This window comes from Odontomachus brunneus, unplaced genomic scaffold (genome assembly GCF_010583005.1).
Source record: "Odontomachus brunneus isolate Ranch 3 - 2012 unplaced genomic scaffold, Obru_v1 Obru_scaffold_008, whole genome shotgun sequence".
NCBI classification, from domain to species: Eukaryota; Metazoa; Arthropoda; class Insecta; order Hymenoptera; family Formicidae; genus Odontomachus; species Odontomachus brunneus.
In genome coordinates, this window is record NW_022639458.1 from 884,421 (window position 1) to 891,183 (window position 6,763).

The following is a 6,763-nucleotide window of genomic DNA, read 5'->3' on the forward strand; positions in this document are numbered from 1 at the left end:
CATCATGAATTTTAATTTTTATATATGCCGAAAGACGCGCGAGATAAAAATCAACACATGGCATGCCGACGTGGCGGTTTTAGTCGCGTGTAATTTTCATGAATTTTAATATGCCGTCGAAAAGGTAACCCTTTTCGGCGCCGCCATTAACGCGATTCAACCGAAACTGAAATATCACCGCGCGCGCGCACGCTAATAGTCCCCGCGCATTTTAATGTCTACCCGCTAAAAGGGGGTCGCGCGCCCGCGCGAGAGAGGATCTTTGTGTCCCCGCGCAGATGCAGCCGCCGTGTGCAACCGAATCAAAATGACTTGCCGGAAAGAAAAAAAGAAAAAAAGGTGTAAGGAGGGCGCAACCGGGTCTGTTGACGTTTATTGTGTCTAAACGGTCGGACGGAGGCGCCATTAAAATTTTCTCGCCTCGCGTACACTTCTCACCGTCTCTCTCTTTCCCTCTTTCTCTCCCCCTCTCTCTTTCTCTCTCTCTCTCTCTCTCCCCCTATCTTCCTCTTTTTTCGTTTTATCTTCCTCGCGAAGGTCGGGGCCCCGGATCTGTTGCTGCAAGTCAGCATGGGAAGCCGCGAGAGGAAGGCGCGTCTCGGATAAGAGAGTCAGTCAGGAAAAAAATTCAGGCAGCACGGTCTGAGATTCGCTCGGCGATTCTACATTCTCTTACTTATTGATTGATGGCTTGTAAAAGGGTTCCGCGCATTTTGTTCGGTGTTTAGTCATGCAGAATACTCACCGCGGCTATTCAAGCCTGTCGCCTCGCGCATATGTGCCTCTTTTATAGCGACACTTTTTTTTATATCTCGCGGGATAAGGAATCGTCTGCGCGAATATTTCGTACGTGTGAAAACGGATTTCAGAGATCATCGACATGGATCGCATATATCATGTCCGGATAGCGACGAGAGTGTAAAATTTGCTGTGTTGATTGACAGCCTTTGATCGCGTTGACTTTTTCAGCGTGATAAACTCGCAGCTTCGACAATCCGAGCATAAGTTAGCAGTGACTCGCGTCGGTGCTCGATCTCCATGCTCTGCATCCTTCATAAATCGGACCTCAACAATGCCCGTCCTTGGCGTGCATAAACAGGTCGCTGCTTGCTCACCTGCCGACAGAAACGAAGTCTGGCCGTAATTTAATAACCGATTCGGCCTTTAGTTTCGAGTCCGTGGCCGCGGGAGTGCGGGGGGTTGGTACTAAGTGCCGCGGAGAGACGAAATCGGGAATAGCGAGCGGGCGAGCGGGTTTGAGGCCCCCGAAACGGAGCCCATAAATAAGCCGGGTCCGGAATTACAATAATCCGATCCAATTAAAGCGGAAATTTATAGTTGCAAAAAGCGTAGACGCAACCCCCACCAAGTACCGGGCGATTTGCATTGCGAAATTTGCAAGCGTAATTTCAAATTTGCTTAATGGGGCCCGCGGAGTCGAGAGAGAGGGAGAGAGAGAGAAAGAGAGAGAGGGCCCTCGGAGGCTACTCGCGTAATAGATTCCGTTTTCATATTCGACGGACCTACTACGTACCTCTACGAGGGAGAAGGATCGCGGCCAGGACCGCTTTGAAAAGGGCCGCCACCCATTATGAATTTCATACAGTGCTCCGTTTTTTGCTCTCTTTCAACGAAGGCGGCCCAGTAACTTTGGGACCATTTACCATACCTCGCTCCGAGGGTAAACTCGGCCGCGCCGCTAGCCGCTTGCGCTACTCTCTATCAGAATCAATTTCCACGGATCGTAATATACTATCGGGCCTTAGATCCAATTATCGATGTCTGCTGGTGTTACAGCACCGGGTATTCCCGCGTAATTTCTATCGTAATGCGGAACGTTGCATATTCAATAATGCCCACCTGCTAGTAAATATACACGTCTGTCGTGGGATGAGCTTCCATTACACGGTGATTTTGACTCTACAGCACTAAAAACATAGGTAAAATTTACTTAAGTTTGAGGTTCACGTAACTTTTTAATGTTTAGGGAGTTAACTCTACATTACAACGTGCTCTCTTTATCTCTTTATTTTCAAAAGTCCCCCCATTCTATGCGTCGGTGACCTAATTGTTACGAATACTGGACACACGATAGATAGAAGATTACACGCATTGTTCACGCGCCCTGGATCGCGGCTCTGCTACTCTCAGGCCGGCACCTGACGTGTGATTATTCCGCCATTATTGTCGGGGGATCGAAACCAGATCTAACAATCATCATCGCGGAGGACGGCCGGCTCGATCGGTGCCAAATTCATAGGGGCACCGGATACTTCCCTGCTGCCGATTAGCATAAATTATCCGCGGTCAAGGTGACCGGACACACGAGGCCCCTCATTCCCTTCGTCCACGTCCGCTAATGTCATACATTCGGCCCTCTAAAGGCGCTAAAAGCGGCGCCGCGAGGTGCCGATTGTAGAAACCGGCAGCTCGGCAGCGGAAGCACCCGCGATCAGCGTCCGAATGAGCATAATATACTCTCGTATCTCTCATACACTAATCATATCTAAATGGTTGCGCCGTATACATTCTTGCTTGAGAAATTGCGGGATTGGCTGGATACAAATGTTACGTCTCAGTTAAAGTAGCCGCGAGGGAACCGTCTGTGTCGGGCCTCAATCATCTTTTATTCCATCGATTTATTCGCAAAGCGCGAACTTTCTTACATTAAAAAGTAATAAACCCTAATCTCCCTGGCTTCTGGAATATTAATCGTCTGATGGAGACGTAAATATCTCCGGTATATACAGTGTACTTCGCGCGTATAACGAAGGGAAAACATACAAATGCATGGCCGCCGAACGAATCAAAGTAACGATAATTCCGTTAAATTAGTGGCGAACGCCGAAATGGGTCAATCGAGACGCAAGACTGGTTTCTTATTAAGGCTGCCTCGTAACTTTCAGCTGAACGGCTGATAATCCCGCGTATTGGTCGAGCGAAAACCGCGACGTCGCGGAACCGGGCGCGAGCGCGGATTATCGAGATTTAACTTTGAATTAATACGATACTTAGCGCTGTTCCACTGTTCGGTTTTATCCCGGCGCATTCGTAAATCGAGTCGGTAATCGCTTAACGAACCACCTTTCGAGATTGTTCCCCCGTCGTAAATTCTGACGGCAAGCCTACTCGTTCACTCGTTTTCGGCGTAACCCACTTTATAAATCTGCCTCGCCTTTCGCACCCTGCTCGACTTTACGAGCCGCGTAGCGCGCGTGTGCGCTCGCGCTTTCCATCTCGCTACTTATCGTCAGGTTGGTGTTCCTCTTCGCATCGACGTCTTTTTATCTTTCTTCATAACGCGATGGTCGTTGTGTACGATAAAAGTATGCCTGAACAACGTATCTAACTCTGGGCGTTCTTGTTGCATTGGCCTTTAAATACACACGCGACTGAATGTTTATTCAATGAAATATTCATATTTCATTAATATTCAAGACCAAGACAATAGTGAATGTCCAGGCAGAACCAAACAGCACTTTCTTCAGAAAGTTGCAACTTCTCAGACAACTAATCGTTGTAATTAACTATATAAATATGATAGAGACAACCTCTCTCTATGTTTTTATGTCCGCAATGATCCTGTAAACGGTGTATTTTCTTCTGTAATGACCTAAATATGAATATGCCGCAACGTGGCAAGTTGGTTAGCGACTCGGAGTGAGACGGCCACATATAAAATATGTATACCATCTATGTTCTAAATATTTTGCAATTTCGTTTTCACTGTTCCTCTTATAATGACTACATAAACAAAGCACGTAGCCAACATACTCCGTAGGTCAACTAAACCCAGTTTGCAGATATTGCTATGTTTTTACCTTAACCGTATCACTCCGCGAAACTGGATCCGCGAAGGTACGCAAGCTCCGAGAAGAAATAGTCGTGAGCACCTTCATATGCTGCGATTTACGTCTTTCTTGCTTGTCGTGTAAGTAACATCCCAATGTACCGTATCGCGTGTAAACGTCCACTTTGCAACGCAAACGTGACGTAGACGCCACTCATTAATTACGCTAACAACGCGATGCTCGCTCGTTCGCTCGCTTGGTTGGTCAGTCGGTTGGTTGGTCGGCCATGGCGACCATAATTCCCGGGCGGATTGAGCCGTCAGCGAAAGTGCAATATTTTACCGAGATGGCGACCGATAGGTAGCCATCAGCGGCGGAATACTAAACAGCTTACGGGAGATCCCCGTTAGAATCCGGCGTGGCGGCATCCGAAACAGTCCACCTGCGTATCTCCATCTTACCAGTCAACTTTTCGCGTCACTCGCGCCCGGTTCTCGCTTACGGAGATTTCCGATCAGCTCGCACGGCAGATACTTTCCCGAGATATGGGATCCGCGGTCGGGAGAGATGGGTACAACCGATCGTTCACAAGCGAGTCGTTCAATTTGCCGACGCCACCAAGCACCGTCACCATCTTTCTTATCTGTTTGCGAATCTTGGAGACTTTTCCGGCGATGAAGATCACGGAGTTTTCTGCTGTCATGACTTCCATTCAAGTTCAACTCAAACCAGATGCAGATTTTCCCCCTTTTTGTACACTGAGAGAACAATCCAAGTGTTAATGAATCGATCAACGCTCAAGTGACATACTACTGTGCCCAAAAAGTAAGATCAATTAACATTTTTTTTTTTAAATCTTTATTTATTATTCCAAATCTATTTCGTCGCCTTCAAAGTAATCTCCCTCAGACACAATATACTTATGCCAACGTTTTTTCCAACCCTCGAAACAGTTGTTAAAGTCGATTTCCGAAATGGCCTTCAAAGCTTTCTTCGATTCAGCTTGTATCTCTTCAATCGAGTCAAAACGGTGTCCCCGGAGCGGTCTTTTGAGTTTAGGGAATAGCCAGAAGTCACACAGTGCTAAATCAGGTGAATATGGTGGTTGTGGAACGATATGGGTCGAATTTTTAGCGAAATGGTCTCGAAGAACCAATGCAGCGTGAGATGGTGGGTTTATATCTATCACTGCAGTGTGGGTTTATATGCATCACGTAATACGGTTTCCAACCGTAGGGTTGGAAAAAACGTTGTGTATTGTGTCTGAGGGGGATCACTTTGAAGGCGACGAAATAGATTTGGAATAATAAATAAAGATTTTAAAAAAACTTGTAAATTGGTCTTACTTTTTGGACACAGTAGTATTCGATCGTTTGTGTGGCTCAAGCCGATCAAGTTGATTGAAAAGTTTGATTGGAACGTATATCCGTATATATCTGCATATATCCGTTTGTTTAATTTTCGGTCGGACCATGAACTTTTCTTTTTTAGCGTAATTGAGATGTAGCTTTCACGACAACAGCCGCGTAGTTTGAATTTTTCACAGATATTCCCGCGACAACAAAGTTCCTTAGCCGGCGCGTAAGTCGTACCGCCTGAATAATTGAAACGTTCGTTTGCATATCGTAAGCCTTTGTTTCACCCTTTTCTCCATAAGTCGTTCCGTGACCGAAGTGCGGTTGGTCAGATCCAAATTCCGCCGGGAATTTTGCTTTGTCGTTTTATTTCCGCTCGCTAACACGAACCCGCGAGCGGGATCGGAATGCCGAGCGTTTCGAGCACAGAAGAGAGAAAGACGGCCCTTGCTGGAGCTCGCGTGCTCATTACGCTCCTGGAATAAAATGTATCTTCGGAAGCCAGTCTCTTTCTCTCTTTTTTTTCTTTCTGTCTCTCTCTCTCTTTCTCTCGCTCTCTTTCTCTCTTTTAAAGTAGCCAGGCATTGTTCGGTTCTTCGATGCTAAAGGACGAGCTTAAATCTCACGTAATGTGCCTCGCTCGGCGTATACGACTCCCGGATGCTTGTGTTCGGCATTTTGGAACATTGCAGCGCCAAACGATAAACACTCGCGTCCTCGATATTCCTTAAAAAGGAAACAAGCGGCTGCAAAAGTGCGAGCACCCACTTTTGAACCAAGATGCGCGGCGTCTTCGTCCGCGCGGAAGATCGCGAACCTCCTCTCCTTCGGCACAGAGTGTAAGGTGTTCGACTTTCGACGCAGCTGGCGAAGATCGCTGGTCTATCTGGGATGATCTGTGGGGCCGGAGATCCGAGAGCAGGATCGAGATCGAGGCGCGATAGCGGCGGAAACCCCATGGATTATGCTTGTACGGCGTCGCTGTCGTACGACCGCGTTAAAAGTTCGCCATTGTGACGGTCATTGTGCAGCTTGTCGTCGAGTGCGCTCGGAAGAAAAATATTTTGCCCCCTTTTCTCACAATACGGGTGCGAACGACGTGTCCACGACGTGTCAACGTTCTCGAATGTTACTGATTGTCATAATGAGGAATAACTTCTGCGCGGAAATGACAATTTTGCAGGGAAAATATTTTGGAGAATTTTTAGAAAATATGTACTTTTCATATTTGTTGCAAAAATTCGTATTTTTCAATTTTCAATGGAAACTCTCCCACTTTACTGTTCCGTCTTATTTCTGACTGGTTGAAAGCAATATTTCATCGCAAAATCTGTAGTATATAAATTCGTTATACGCGCTGTATCAAATACAACTTTCTGCGTTCGTGGCGATAGAGAATTGACGATTTCTATATCTGCATGCAATGATACTGTTTACAAATTCCCATTAATAATGGGAACAGTCTTTGATATTTTATAGAATACACTGATTATATTTTTGAGAGTAGAGTATATTCTCTTCCATTCTGTCAAGTGCATATTTCTATTCGAAATTGAAAAATTAATCTTTCTAATGTCACTTCACTGTCAAATGACAAATTTGAGACAAATTTCCTTT

The 6,763-nt window shown here is 46.1% G+C and overlaps 1 long non-coding RNA gene across 1 annotated transcript; it reads right to left on the reverse strand.

Moving 5' to 3' along the window:
- Positions 1-275: 275 nt before the first annotated feature.
- On the reverse strand, positions 276-3,332 carry LOC116854137. Its single transcript, XR_004380097.1, has 3 exons — positions 3,085-3,332; positions 1,861-1,928; positions 276-1,115 (listed from the first exon to the last, which is right to left on the reverse strand). It is a non-coding gene; the product is annotated as an uncharacterized LOC116854137 (long non-coding RNA).
- Between the last annotated feature and the right edge of the window lie 3,431 nt (positions 3,333-6,763).